This window comes from Monodelphis domestica, chromosome 1, assembly GCF_027887165.1.
Source record: "Monodelphis domestica isolate mMonDom1 chromosome 1, mMonDom1.pri, whole genome shotgun sequence".
Classification (NCBI taxonomy): Eukaryota; Metazoa; Chordata; class Mammalia; order Didelphimorphia; family Didelphidae; genus Monodelphis; species Monodelphis domestica.
The window spans coordinates 43,623,488-43,638,986 of record NC_077227.1 but is presented as its reverse complement, the minus strand read 5'-3'; the positions used below and the strand labels follow the sequence as shown (position 1 = coordinate 43,638,986).

At 37.6% G+C, this 15,499-nt stretch overlaps 1 long non-coding RNA gene across 1 annotated transcript; it reads right to left on the bottom strand.

Annotated features, from left to right (window-relative positions):
• Positions 1-7,998: 7,998 nt before the first annotated feature.
• On the bottom strand, positions 7,999-15,499 carry LOC130454399 (uncharacterized). The gene is made up of 2 exons (XR_008912038.1): positions 12,235-15,499; positions 7,999-11,445 (listed from the first exon to the last, which is right to left on the bottom strand). It is a non-coding gene; the product is annotated as an uncharacterized LOC130454399 (long non-coding RNA).

Here is a 15,499-nt window from a genome sequence, read left to right as displayed (position 1 = left end):
GCTTGATGGATTTCAATTTCTGATATGGGATTATTTAAGAATTCTATTTCCTCTTCTGTTAGTCTAGGCAGTTTGTATTTTTGTATATATTCATCCATTTCTCCTAAATTGGTGTATTTATTGCCATATAATTGGGCAAAGTAATTTCTAATGATTGCCTTAATTTCCTCCTCATTGGAGGTGCTGTCCCCCTTTTCATCTTTAATGCTGTGAATTTGCTTTTCTTCCTTCCTTTTTTTAATTAGATTGACCAGTACTTTGTCTATTTTGTTTGTTTTTTCAAAGTACCAGCTTCTTGTCTTATTTATTAAATCAATAGTTTTATCACTTTCGATTTTATTAATTTCTCCCTTAATTTTTAGGATTTCTAATTTGGTTTTCTGCTGGGGGTTTTTAATTTGATCGCTTTCAAGTTTTTTCAATTGCATTTCCAATTGATTGATCTCTGCTCTCCCTTGTTTGTTAATATAAGCTTTCAGGGATATGAATTTGCCTCTGATTACCGCTTTGGCTGCATCCCAAAAGGTTTGAAAGGATGTTTCGCCATTGTCATTTTCCTTGATGAAATTATTAATTGTTTCTATGATTTCTTCTTTAACTAAACGGTTTTGGAGTATCATATTGTTTAATTTCCAATTGGTTTTAGATTTGGTTTTCCATGTACCATTACTAATCATTATTTTTATTGCCTTGTGATCTGAGAAGGCTGCATTCATTATTTCTGCTTTTTTGCATTTGTGAGCTATGTTTCTGTGACCTAATGTATGGTCAATTTTTGTGAATGTGCCATGTGGTGCTGAGAAGAAGGTGTATTCCTTTTTATCCCTATTTATTTTTCTCCATATGTCTATTAATTCTAATTTTTCTAAGATTTCATTCACTTCTTTTACCTCTTTCTTATTTATTTTTTGATTTGATTTATCTAAGTTTGATAATGGTTGGTTTAAGTCTCCCACTAGTATGGTTTTATTGTCTATTTCTTCCTTCAATTCGCCTAGTTTCTCCATTAGAAATGTGGGTGCTATATTATTTGGTGCATACATGTTGATTAATGATATTTCCTCGTTGTCTAGAGTCCCTTTTAACAAAATATAATTACCTTCCCTATCCCTTTTGATCAGGTCTATTTTTGCATTGGCTTTATCAGATATCATGATTACCACTCCTGCCTTCTTTCTATCAGTTGAGGCCCAGAAGGTCTTACTCCATCCTTTAATTCTGACCTTGTGGGTGTCAACCCGCCTCATGTGTGTTTCTTGAAGACAGCATATGGTAGGGTTTTGGATTCTAATCCATTCTGCTATTCGTCTACGTTTTATGGGTGAGTTCATCCCATTCACGTTCAAAGTTATGATTGTCATTTGTGGACTCCCTGGCATTTTGATTGCCTTCCCTAATTCTAACCTTTTCTTCTTTGGCTCTACCTTTTAGTCCAGTGATTTACTTTGAATCAGTGCCCCTTGTCCCCTCCCTTGATGTTTCCCTTTTTAGTCCCTCCCTTTTTCTTCCCTTCCCCTCCCCCCTCTCTTTCCCTCCCTTTTTGTTCTCCTTCTCCCCCTCACCCCCTTGGTTTTCCCTTCTCCTTACCCTTGTTGGGTAAGATAGAATTCAAGATCCCAATGGATCTGGATGTTTTTCCCTCTCAGAGTTGATTTCCCTGAGATTGAGGTTTAAGTAACCCCTCCCCCTCTCTTCCTCTCCTTATAGGACTTTTCTTCCCCTCCCCTTCCCATGTGAATCTTTGTGTGAGAACCATTATTCTATTTGGTCTTTCTTTACCCCCTATTTATACATTACATTTTCCCCACATGTTAGTATACATAGATTGATATAAATATAGTCCTTATAGAAGAGAGTTTGAAGATAACATTTTTCCCCCTTCCTTAATATTTACCTTTTCAGGTATTCCTTGCTCTTTGATTTTCGGTATCAAACTTTCCACAGAGCTCTGGTCTTTTCTTTGCAAAAAGTTGGAAGTCTTCTATTTTGTTGAATGCCCATACTTTCCCTTGGAAGTATATAGTCAGTTTTGCTGGGTAGCTGATTCTTGGTTGGAGACCCAGCTCTCTTGCCTTTCTGAAGATCATGTTCCATGCCTTACGATCATTCAGAGTAGAACTTGCAAGGTCTTGTGTGACCCTGATTGGTATTCCTTTATATCTAAATTGTCTTTTTCTGGCTTCCTGTAGGATTTTTTCTTTTGTTTGATAGCTTTGGAATTTGGCAATTACATTCCTGGGAGTTGTCTTTTGGGGGTTTAGTGTAGAAGGTGTTCTGTGAGCTCTGTCAGTGGCTGTATTGCCCCCTTGTTCTAGAATCTCTGGGCAATTTTCTTTGATTATATCTTGTATCACCATGTCCAGTTTGGTGTTTATTTCTGGCTTTTCTGGGAGTCCAATTATTCTTAAATTTTCTCTTCTCCCTCTATTTTCCAGATCTATCACATTTATCTATTCCAGATCTATTGTCGGTGAGATATTTTATGTTCTCTTCTAATTTCTTGGTGTTTTGGCTTTGCTTTATTAGTTCTTGCTTTAAAGCCTGGTTTTCTTTTATGGTTTGGTCAAACTGGTTTTGTAGATGCATGAATTTCTTTTGCATTATTTCCCACTTTTCCTCCCAGAGGGCTTCCATCTTTTTGGTCATTTCTGATTCAAATTCTTCATGGGTTTGTGGAGAGTTTCTATTTCCTTTGGAAGATTTTGGAGAATTTTCTTGTATATCTTCTTCTATCTGCTCTGTATTTTGTATTTTGGCTCCAGAGAATGTGTCCAAAGTCGCCCCTTTCTTCTTATTTTTCTTGGTATTTTGGGGCTTCTGTGCTTCTGTGGAGTTTGTCATCTCTGAATGTGGAGGATTAGCTTTTCTTATCTCTGTCTGGTAATCAGAGGCTTTAGTCCTGGGCAGATGTTGGTTCTATGAGCTTTCCCTGGGTTAAACTGAATATGCCTCACTGGAACTGGAATGGAAGGGTCGGACCACGAGGCCACACTCTCCCCCCCCCCCCCCCCCCCCCCCCCGCTCGCTTTCCGGAAGTTGCCTTCAGAATCGCTGGCCGTGAGGCTATTTCGTCGGCCTGCGGGGGGATGGGCTGCAGCTTCCCCAAGCTCCGAGGGCAAGGACTTTCGCTGAGACTTGGATAGCAGGATCCAGCCCGTGAGGCTGTCTTGCCCGCCCTGAGGGTTGCTGTTGTTTCGACCAGCTCTCTGCAGCGGAAGACCCAGGCAGTAACTTTCACTGGGACTCGGGTAGAAGGCCCTGAGGGTTGTTGTTCGGCCAGGCTGCGGCTTCCGGGAGCCTTGGACTCTGCGCTCCTACCCCTGAGGTCCGAGTGATCTTGGGTTCTGGCTTTTGAGGGGAGCCGTACCTTTTGAACCGGGTCCAGGTCCAGGAGGAGGGTTCCCAGGGTCTGTGCTGTTGATCGTTTTGAATTTCGGCGCCTTAGGAGCTTATAGTTTGAAATCGGTTGGGAAGGGTTTTCCGGAGATCTGAGCTTTAGCTTTCTCTAAGCCGCCATCTTAACAAGAAGTCCCCCTGTAAAATTCTTAAAAGCAGGAACTATTAAATTATTTTTATCTTGTATTTTAGTGCCTATCTGCAAATGCATAAAGGGAGAATAATCTTGGCTAGTTATTTCAACACTCACAATGATAAAATCATTCAATTTTAATTTAATTTAATCAACAATTAAAAATTAAATTGCTAATAATTTAAATCAAGTGCAAAAGTTAATGAATTAACCTAAGAAATTAAATGTATTTGTTTTTTCCTAAAATACTCTTTGAAATAGTATACTTGGCAATGAGTATATTTGTAGTTTATTTAGCCACTTGTCTAATCTTGTGAGATACTATATTGTAGTAGATAGAGGCAGACTATGGAATCAAGTGAATTTTGAAACATCAATATTGGAATGATCAATTGTGAATGAAACTATATATCTGATCACTTCAGTTATGTGATTTTTCTACAAGTATATTCTATAGGAGTTGCCTAAATCAATGGAACAGGAAATCTTGACATAAAAATTAATTATCATATCACTGTTTTTTCATCCATTGTAATGAGGTTCAGATAGAAATGGAACTTGAAAAAGTAACGTTCTTGCTATTATTCTTTAACCTTCAAAGTCTAATGGACTTTTCATGGTGGATGCAATAACTGTCTTTTGTAATTTAGTAAAAAATATAAGGTTACAAGACTGCCCTCTGTAGGATCACTAAAGGTATCCTTGATAAAACTCCAGTAGTAGACAGGACAAGAGTGATGATATAGATCTTTTCTCCCCTCCCCCCAATGATTTTCTTGACTAGGCATCAATATTTTAAAAACTTTTCATTCAATGAGTCTTGGAGATCATAAGCATTTGGAATGGTAACATCTATTGAGTACAATTTTTAGATTTTTATGAATCAATGTTATATTAAGGAGATTATGCATGACATTTCTGACTGTCATATGTCCACTTTCATTAGAAGTCATTTGTTGTAATCTCCAGGTGTACCTGTGTTGAGAGTAATGGGCAGACCAAAGACTTTAGGGTGTTCTGCAGTCTCTGACTGTTTCTGTCTTTCTATCTTTGCTTGTCTTTCTAGATCTCTGCCTTTGCCTCTGTCTCTGTGTCTTTCTATCTGTCTGTGTCTTTTCCTTTCTGGGTGAGCAGAATATCAGTTTCTGCTCTTTGTTCTTCCTTTCATATTATGAGACTCTTCCTAATGGACAGAGGAGCAAAAGTGTCTCTCTCTGTATTTGGCTTTCTCTATACTTAACCCTCTATCTCTTGTCCTTTCTCCTCATTTTTGTTTTTTTGTCCATCGTTCTCCCTACTTTGTTCCCTCTCTCCATCTCACTCTCTATCCTTCTGTCTCTCCCACTCTTTAACCCCTCTTCTCTCCTCTCTTCTCCCATTCTTTTCTCTCTTTTTGAGAGATCTAGGTTTCCATGATATGCTAAATCTTATGGACTACACCTAGATTCCATACACAATTCTGATATGTTTCTTAGTGAAAAGCAAGTGACCACCACTGTTTACCTAAGCTTCAGCAAGGGAGAAAGTTCATTTTTATCCTACTTAGGGTTCTAAGTAGGTTTAGAAACATAGGGAATTCTTATAAGATCTTGGAGCCTCAATTTTCTCATTGGTAATATGAAGATAATGAAATTCAGTTCTTATTATGCACTATTTTTATGATCATTAAATGTGATAGTCTCTACCCATATCTTTGCAAATATAAATTATCCATCTGAATTTCATCCAGTATTTTTATTATTTATTTTATTATCATCATCAAAACAGAGATCATGACCTTTGGACTACCTACCTTACAATGTTGTAGACAGGAAAGCTCTTTGACAATCTTCAGGCACTTCATGAGTTTGATTTGTTTGATACATTCAGGGCCTGAATGAAATGCATTAGTGTGTGCTTTATACAGCCTTTGTCTCTAAACATGACATTGTTTCTGAGTTTGCTTCTCCATCTGATTAGAAGTTATTTGAGGGCAAAGCTTATTTCCTATTCTTCCCTCTAATTCTTTCCACAGATTTGGTATAAGGCTATTAAAAGACAAGTTTTTAGATACGGAATTTACGCCCAAAGCCTTTATTTAAAGTCTGGTCTTGCAAGAAATGAGAAAATAAGTGATGTGCCTGAATGTAATGAGTTAAACCCAGAAAAATAAGGATGAGTAGCATCTGAAGTTATATCCTTACTCACAGAATGGGCCCTCTAGTAAAGGCTTTGAAACACTCTACTTCTGCTTCCATTCTCCATTTCTTTTATTCCACATACATAGTGTATTAATCTATTGTCATCAGGAGAGCACAACTAAATTTGATAATAACTTCACAAGTTAAATAACAAATTCCATGAATTTTCTGTACTAATGTCCATTTCAATCAAGGCTCAGGAGATAAAGCAGATGATCTTTTTTCATAGCTAAACAGAAGGTATCTTAGAAGTCTTTGTGTCCACTTTCATTGAATAGTTGAGGAAATTACAGCTTTGAATAGTTGGGTCACCTGTCCAAATTCAAGCTGACAAGAATTATTTCTGGGTTTGATTGCTTTCCAGCATTCTGTCCAATGCATCAAAATGGCTTTTTTGATAAGAAAGTATTTCTGTATTGAATATAATAAATAGGAAAACATCATTATGTTCTGATTAAGATGGAAATTTTTGTAGTGAAAAGAAAATTGCATGATTGTAATTGCTTGATCTAAAGAACTAACAAATGAACTAATGCCTAAAAATGAACTACTAAATAGCGACTAAGATGACCATCAATGTGTGCATATTCATGAGAAAAATGTGGTTCACCAGGAAATTGCAATGAACTTGAAGCTCTCTGCATTGGGGGAAAAAATGTGTGTAAATGATTATTGCAGGAATTCTTGCTATTGACCTAGATGGAGAGCCCATTATTTCTGCCACTTTTCTTCACTGACGTTTCTTTCTATGAAGGAAAAATAGAAGAGAAGGGTAAACATGGTCTTTCCTTGAAGTGACATAATGGATAAGGTAGAACTAAGAAGAAACAAAAATATTCAGAGGATTATGAGTTAGATGCTTATTAATGATCTACGTGCAATGATGTGATCCCCTGACTCTATAACTCAATGGACACATAATGGAATGGTGACTTGGGCATAGGGAAAGATGGGAATCCAGAAGAAGAGCCCAGATCTCCCACTGTATTTACCCTTATAATTGTTGCTGGACCAATTCACAAGGACTGAAGATTAAGACAAACAACAGGAAGTCTGGACTGTCACCCTACCTTATCAAACACAAGAGCATTATAATACAAAAAGTTTCCTAAACTTGCATATCTGGACTAAATGATGTTTGTTCACCTAATAATTTACTAATCTCATTTTCTTAACTCAAGGTAATCATAAAATAGATGGGAACTTATCACTATATATCTTGATATCTTAGTGGTCAAACATAATCATTTTTTTCATCTGGAGACTAGCAACATAATCTTTACACTCAGTAAAGTTGCAATATATACTTTAAAATATTTCAAAAAGAAGGAAGATCATAGCTAAAAGCAGTAGTTTTTAACCTGGTTAAGAACCTTGTTATTTTAAATATATCATATACATACTTTTATTAAAAATGATAAAATGACCTTGTTACTTTAAATATTGTTATAACTATAGTTAATGTAATTTTTTCTTCTGCATATTATGCATTTTATTTTGTGAACTTTACAAAATTGTTCTGAGAGGAGGTTCATAAATTCTATATTTTTATAAAAGGGAACCCATGACAATAAAATTGTTAAGATCCCTTGGTCTCAAAAAAGCCAGATTTACCTGTTTTAGACACAGTGATCTTGAGAACACTCAAATCCTAGAGCTAAAGCCAGGGTTAGAGGTAACCCTTGGATGAATATCTGATTCCAAGAATAATTTAAGATATTCTTTTTTACTCTACTGTGATAATGAATGCAGTGTTTAATTAAGGCATGTTGGATTAGAATTTAGTCCCCTTTCAGTTTTATGTTATTGCCTCACCCAGTCATGGCAGTACCCTGAGTTCTCAAAGATTGCCTCAATGGAGCACAAACTCTTAAGAGATCCTATCAATATTTAAAATTTTAACTGTAGGCTCACTGATGAACCTGTATATAATATTTAAGGAATAACCCACCTAAATTTGTGAAGTTGTAACAGCAGAAAGATAGCCAAGATATGCTAATGATTTTTATCTGTCAAGGGAATGTTATGAAAAAATTTGAAGAAACTTTGATGAGCAATCCATCTGTGAGAATGGGTAAAGAACCGTAACTATTAAATAAATGAGCTTAAATTATAATGAAATTATATAAAGTATTATACATATTCTCAGGAATAACAAGAAAACACAATAGTCTTTGCTCTTGAAGAAGTAATAATCTAATAGTGAGCTGTAGTCTCTCTCAGAGGGGAGAGAAGCCACAAGGTAGGAAGATGGAGACAGGATAGAAGTTTAGAGTCAAATTAGAGATATGAGGTGGTCAGAATGAGTCTTTATTAATTATCAATGAGCCACAGCCAAACTCTGATCAAAGGACTATTCCAAAGGCTTTTACCAGTACAATACAGGTCAGAGAGATGAATAGAGAAAGATTAAAGATGGAGCTTGGCCAGAGGCCAAGCTCCTGCAAGGACAGCCATCAGCTAGCCTGAAAGAGAAGAGAGGGGAGAGAGCGGGGCGAGGCGGAGCTTGCTGGGCCATAAATACCATTTGCTACGTAGTACATAGGGATGACCCTCATTGGTCAATGACAAGGCATAGGTGTGGTTTCTCTTAACCAAGTGAGAACAAAGAAACTTGTTTTCCCGCCTAACCTGGGAGAAGCTGGGGTCAAGGGTCAGAGGCCTTCCCAGCCATGAGCAATACTGAGCATGCTCAAGACTGAGCATGTTCTCTTTAAAGGCAATCTGACTGCTACAATTCCCCCTTTTTGTTTTACACACAAATGAATAGTGTAATATCAAAATGTAACAACATTACAGCCTTAACAAATACAAACACTCTGGTGCATAATCATATTCTGATACAGAGATGAAAAACCCACCCTGATTGTATAACTTAGATATACCAATCAAGAGTGAACATCAGCATAAACTGATTCAGTGATCAATCTTAAAAAATTCCAAACTGATCTTTCTATCTGTCTGCATTTCAGGATCTATGCAACAGTCTTAGTAGATATAAAAATGTTAAGAAAATAATTTCCACGCTACTGATCCTGGTCTAATGAGGTAGAATTCTATGGCTCACATGACAGGTGCAATAATAAAGTTGGGGAACAGAGGAGGCCCACAAACACTGCACTCTCTCTGTTCGATTCTTCTGCCCATCCGAGCTGCAGTCTCGGGGCAAAAGCTGTTAACTCTTCGTCATCCTAAGACCAGCAAAGGAATCGGGGTTACGAATGAAAGTCCCTGTCCGGGCAGTACAAGACTCAATCACAGGGTCGGCTAGTCCTGTGACATCCTGTTTGGGGTAACGAAAAATGAAGAGTAACAAAAGAAGAGATGGACACTATATGCAGAAGTTGTCCGTCTTTTCAACAGTTAGCAAAATACTATCTCTGGAGATGAAGGATAAGTCCTTCCTTTCTCTCGTACTGATACTGCATCTTGGGGATCTTTCCGTGCTCACTGCCAGATGCCTGCCACATAGGAAACTGGTTGGTAGCTTGATACCAGGACATTCAGCGACTGAGGGTGTCAGTACGCCACGTCTCTGCATCTCCCAACCTCAAACATCCATTTCATATGGAAAGTGTATAATCGTGGCTGAGGCTGTCTGGTCCATAATGAAAGATTCATTATGATTCCCCTTACATGCAATCAGACATCATTCTCCAGAATGGTCATCTGAAAATTAACAATTGCTGTCATGTTCTCATGTTCAGCAACTGTTGGGTGACTGCAATTATAGAAATCTTTGCACCTTCATAATTCTGGATCAGAGCATTAACAGTACTTTCCTTGTACTTAAAAATTCTGGCAATAATTGTGCAACAGAAAAATCAAAGTTGAATACTTGAAAATGAATCAAAAGTGTTCTCTAAAATGAACATACTGATCTCTATGAGATTCCTCTCCCTTTTCTTTTTGTTTGTGGGTAGGGAGAGATCCTTTCAAAGAAAAACATCCTCTCTGAACAATTCTGGAGGATCATGTTATCACATGTCAAATGATCTTAGAAAATTGATCCTGGGAACCTGATCCCAAAATTAATACAAGATTCTAGACTTTTGGCTCACTGTCTATGTGGTATCTTTGAAACTGAGCCAATGTAAAATATCAGAACTTATATTCCCAATGATTCCTAATTCCTGATCTAAATAGATCAAAATTCGCCTTGTATATGAACATAATTTTGCACCATTACAGGCTTTGCAAAAAGCATTAATACAATAATCACAGTGCAATTTTTAACAAATACCAATATTCCCATACATTTTACATTCTCAATTGTAACTTAAATAACCATGATGGTGATAATGAAGTAATATTTCAAGTTTTGACTGCATATCCCTTATGTCTTCCTTATTTAAATCTCTGCTTGTATAAATAAACCCATCAATATGATAACCAAACCTATACCATTACCACTATTTGCAAAATTCTTTCCACCAAACCAATGTTTGGGTAAATAGAAGCTTAAGTTGTTTTCCATGTAAAAACAATTTCTACAGTTTCTTGTACCTATGGAATTTGACATAGCTTTTTCATTCCTAATTGTCAGTGAATAATATTCAATGTGCTTTTTCTACACGCTTATCTGTGCCTATTGTGTCATGTTTTTAATCCATACTCCAAAACAGTAAAACTTAGATTATACTTTGCCCTTGCTCCATGTTTTTGTGCAATAATAATTTTTTCCATCTAGGAGAGACAATGACTGCGCGTCCACAGAAATTGTCACACCTAGAGTCCTCAGTGTTTTCCTGAGGTCTTACTTCCATATACCAGAACGTCTTCCAGTATATGAAAGGGAAGCCAATAGATCTCGAATCCAGTGGCCATCTGAATTCTGGGATTGTTGGAGGAGAGCAAGACATTTTTCCTATTAAAATATTACCCACAAAGACAGGGTATCAGGAGTAATGATTAACAATGGTATTAACACTTAACTACATCTCTGGTAGTCAGCCCTTAATGTCCATCCTGGTATTGTCAGGAACATAATCTTTGCCTGGATGTCAATGATTTCTTACAATAACTCAGGTTCCTGATTAAAGATTTCCTAGTGTCTTTTCCCTGATCTCTCATCCTTTCTCGAGAGTAACATCAGTGTCATCTGTCCATTAACCTTGTCTGTGCATCATTTCCTGCTTAGCACCTCATTTTTGTTGTCAGAGGTATCAGATCTATGCTATGAATGAAAGTTTTCTATCTCCTACTTCTTTGGAGAATCATACCAAGGTCTATACCCTTGTTGATAACAGCATTTCTTACAATACAAGTGGTAGCTTTACAATGCATACAATATACATTTCTTTTGACAGTATCATATACAAAATACAGGGTATACATTAGCAGCTAGACAATTTGTAGCTAATTCATCTCAATCCCATAGCAAAGTCTTTGGAGTGTGGGACATATTTGGTGTCTTGTACAGACACAAGTGTGATTTAGTCCTTCTGAGTTAGCATACTTGATGTTGCTCTGGGTACCCCATCTCAATGGATGTCAGCATGACAAGTGTCCATCAGTGGCCTAATAGCAAATGTCTCTAATAGTGTAATGTCATTGTTCTGGAGTGATATTAGTCACCAAAGAAGTGTCCCTCCAGCGTGCCTGGATTGTGGCTGGCATGTAGATAGCTGATGCCATCACCTTCCGTCTGCTTCTCTTCCTGGTCTGTATCAGCTGGCATGAAGCATGACGTGGGTGACCAGATGTTTTCATTATCTGTGAACATATAAACAAGACCTCGACCCAACGTTATCATCCCCTTGGGTCCCTTACAGTCTTAATATCTTGATGATATTTAACCCACTTCAGGTATCTCACACAATGTGATCTTTATCATTACATTCAATACTGATTATTACAAAGCTTTAACTTATATTCCTTTTGGGGTGTAGAAGAGATAGATGATTAGTGATACCATATCCACCTCTTTTTTCTTATGAAAGTGGAAATGTCACAGCTTAACAAAATTGACTTCTAGATAAGTCTGATTCTAATAAAGACATGTTGTTTGCAAATATAATGTACCCTTTAAGACAATATTCATCATTACATTTTGGATAGCAATACCCTTTTTGTGCTGCAAGTGGACAGCATTCATTATACTGTCATAACATTCCCAATTATGCCCTTTTGATATTTGATCAAATTTGGCTAACATGGAACAATTCCAATAAAATGATTTCAAGTTATACATTGTACCAGTACCATTCAAAATTTTCAGGCATGTAATAAAGTCAGATCTTTTACCAAATACCCATATATTCCCAGAACAGAATATCTGTTAGTGACTCAATTATACTCTTCTGTAGTCAAATTGTTTCACATACAATTACATGTGTGTGTGGATAGTGTGTTAAACCTGCCTATAGGGCAATCATAGGCTTTACAATCCATGTGCTGCATTTCTGGTGTCCTGTGCCAGACACCTCTGCCATCTGTCCTTCTTCTGGGCAGATTGTCTTGCCATCAGATGCTCTTGATCATCTTCCATGGACTTCATGTATCTGAGAAAATAAAACAGAAAACCTCGACCCCAAATGAAAGCCTCATTGGGTCTTAGAGAGTTAGAAAGTGACAGAACATATATACTTTCAGTTTTTTGAACCTTGGGGCTCATGAATTCCCTTGAGCTCTTTTCACCATAGCTTGCATGTAAGCCATGAGCTATGCATTTCAGCCCTTGCATTGCTGTTAAAAGCCCTGCTATTCCAAGCTGTTTGGAATAGACAGTTGTGCACAGATATTTATGGAATCTGTAATCACTTTGCTTACTTCTTCATTTGAGCTTGAACCCTAAACCAGGAGAGTAAGTATCTCCCATCACTTTTCACAGTTCAACCTTTGTGCCAGGAGCATGCTGAAATGCATCTTTGCTCCAAAATATACATGGATATCCCTCAGGGGTGAAATTAATCCACAACAGTTTGCATTGATAAGCAATATCACCTGCTTGTTCAGGATATAGATGTACAATAGACTTTGCAAAGCAGCATGTATAGATGCTTAAATATTTGCTTTTTCAAACCCATAATCATAAAAATATCATACTATAAATCACTTATGATTTGACCCATGTGTGCTGGGATCTTAATCCCTTGTTTGCCTGCACCCAATTTTTTCTTTTTGAAAAAATTCACATTGTGCAGTTATTAAAATTATAGCATTGTCTTATGCTGTACAGTATGCACAGAATTATCAAACAGTTGCACAGAAGTTGTTATTTGTGAACTACTGCAATTAACTTCATAACTGAAAAGATCTTAATACTGTCACTAAAATCATTACTTTCATCTGCTAATTCTGCAAATCTTCACTGCAGAAATAAATCAAATTATGCCAGTAACCTTTGAATTTGCCTTATTATCATAGGTCTCTTTTCAATATCATGATCAGCTTCAATATCTGCAATTTGAATACATGATAGTAGTGCCTCTTTCAAATCCTTAATAAATCACTGTACTGAGTAACAGATTCCTTGATAACTTTAATAATTAACCACTGGTAAACAGATTGAATCCTCCTAACCATGCTTTTACCCTGCTGAGCATGTGTCTTAATTTTCCATATTAAAAGCTATTCTAGTTATAAATCATTTGCTTTCTGGATACAGGTATAGTAATATGCCCAGTAAAAAGTTTCTGAACTGCATACAGGCTGTTTGAATAAGCTCTGCTCAAGATTCATCCTGTTGCTTTATGTCCTGCTTAGAAAAGTGTTAATAATTCCTCCATGGTTAAAATTAGAAAGTCATAAATTCCTTTAAATCATAGTCCAATTCATGCTTATTATATCTTAGGATTAAATTTTTCTTCTAGCCAAATACAGCGTTTGTAATAAAAAAACTTGGAACCTCAGTTGCTCTGATGCTATCTTCCACGTGGCTCAAGCCATGTGGCCAGTAGAGAAAAAAATTCAAGCTGCTTCAGATTTAAACCCAAACCTTAAAAGTTTTCTGTTTGCACTTTAATTACCTTGTGATTTATACCAAAATTTCTCTACAGATAAAACATTTCTAGTCCTGATATTCTGTGGCATATAACAAAAGTCAGAGAAAGATATTTTAATTCTCTTTTTTAACTTCCTTTATCAAAAAATATAAGCAGACATTCCTTTATAATTTTGCCTATATCCAACCTAAATTAAAACGATTCAAATTCCCAGATCTCACTTCTCTGTGCTTTTTATCATTTGCAATCACCCAGGTAAAGCCTGCCTTTACCTGGCGGGACCTCAAACAAAAGAGTTCCTAGGACCTTTTTCAAATGCTAAATGAGTGTAGAGGCTTTCCTTTTTTTTTTTTTTAAATCTTCTGCCTTTGGTTACAGGATGGCAATATCTTTTTACAACTTAGGCTGTTCTGAATTTAACCTAATTCAGGACTATTACCTTGATTCATTAATTTTGCTGAGACCTGTGGTTTTATTAGATCCCTTTTTCCAAGTAATTCTGACCCTTTAAGTGCCCTGCTTGAGTCAAAGCAATTACTTCTTGATAAGCCTTTTAAAAGCATCCCAGGAATGTGCCTGTGAAGATTAGCTTGCTCCTTGCTTCTGGTCTGCTAGCCTTTCCCACTGGGTGAATAGCAGCCTGGCTCTCTGAGCTTTTGTTTTAGGAGGCCAAAAATTTGACTTTGGACTTTCCTGATGAAATCTTAACTCCTGGTTTTTCTTTTCCCAGTTGCTCCTTTCGAAATCCACTATGCTCTAGCAACTGTTTGTTTCAGACTGAGATTTCTCAAGTTCTCAATGGCCCCTAGTGAGGGTTTTGCTAGGTCAAATTTTCTTTTTCCTTCCCCTCCCCCTCAGACCGCTCCTCAGGTGTTTCTTAACCTCCGGAGATCCAGGTCCGGGGATTGTGCTAGCAGGCCCAGGTGGGGGAGGGAAACAGCACTCCCCCCCACAGAGATAGTTTAAGAATCATGCTCTGAGGGACCGTGTGCTTTCCTCATCCTGATATATTTTCCAATACTTCCCTTCCTCCCCCGTCAACAACGACATTAAGAGTCGAGCAGGGTTCAGAGGAGTGACCCACCTCGAGCAGAGGAAGACTTACCGTTCTTGGCCAGAGGATCAGCAGAATTCCCCGAACTCCGGCACCCGCCTACTGTTTTCCCTCGGCTGTGTGAAATAAAAGGGTTGAATGCCACGAGAAAGTGCCAGGTGCAGGGTCCCTGTTCACGTTGGGCACCATTTGTAGTCTCTCTCAGAGGGGAGAAAAGCCACAAGGTAGGAAGATGGAGACAGGATAGAAGTTTAGAGTCAAATTAGAGATATGAGGTGGTCAGAATGAGTCTTTATTAATTATCAATGAGCCACAGCCAAACTCTGATCAAAGGACTATTCCAAAGGCTTTTACCAGTACAATACAGGTCAGAGAGATGAATAGAGAAAGATTAAAGATGGAGCTTGGCCAGAGGCCAAGCTCCTGCAAGGACAGCCATCAGCTAGCCTGAAAGAGAAGAGAGGGGAGAGAGCGGGGCGAGGCGGAGCTTGCTGGGCCATAAATACCATTTGCTACGTAGTACATAGGGATGACCCTCATTGGTCAATGACAAGGCATAGGTGTGGTTTCTCTTAACCAAGTGAGAACAAAGAAACTTGTTTTCCCGCCTAACCTGGGAGAAGCTGGGGTCAAGGGTCAGAGGCCTTCCCAGCCATGAGCAATACTGAGCATGCTCAAGACTGAGCATGTTCTCTTTAAAGGCAATCTGACTGCTACAGTGAGCCATAGCAAGATGTATGTACAAAGGGAAGACTTAGGTAAAGAGGGATGAAAAAATCTGAACAGTCTT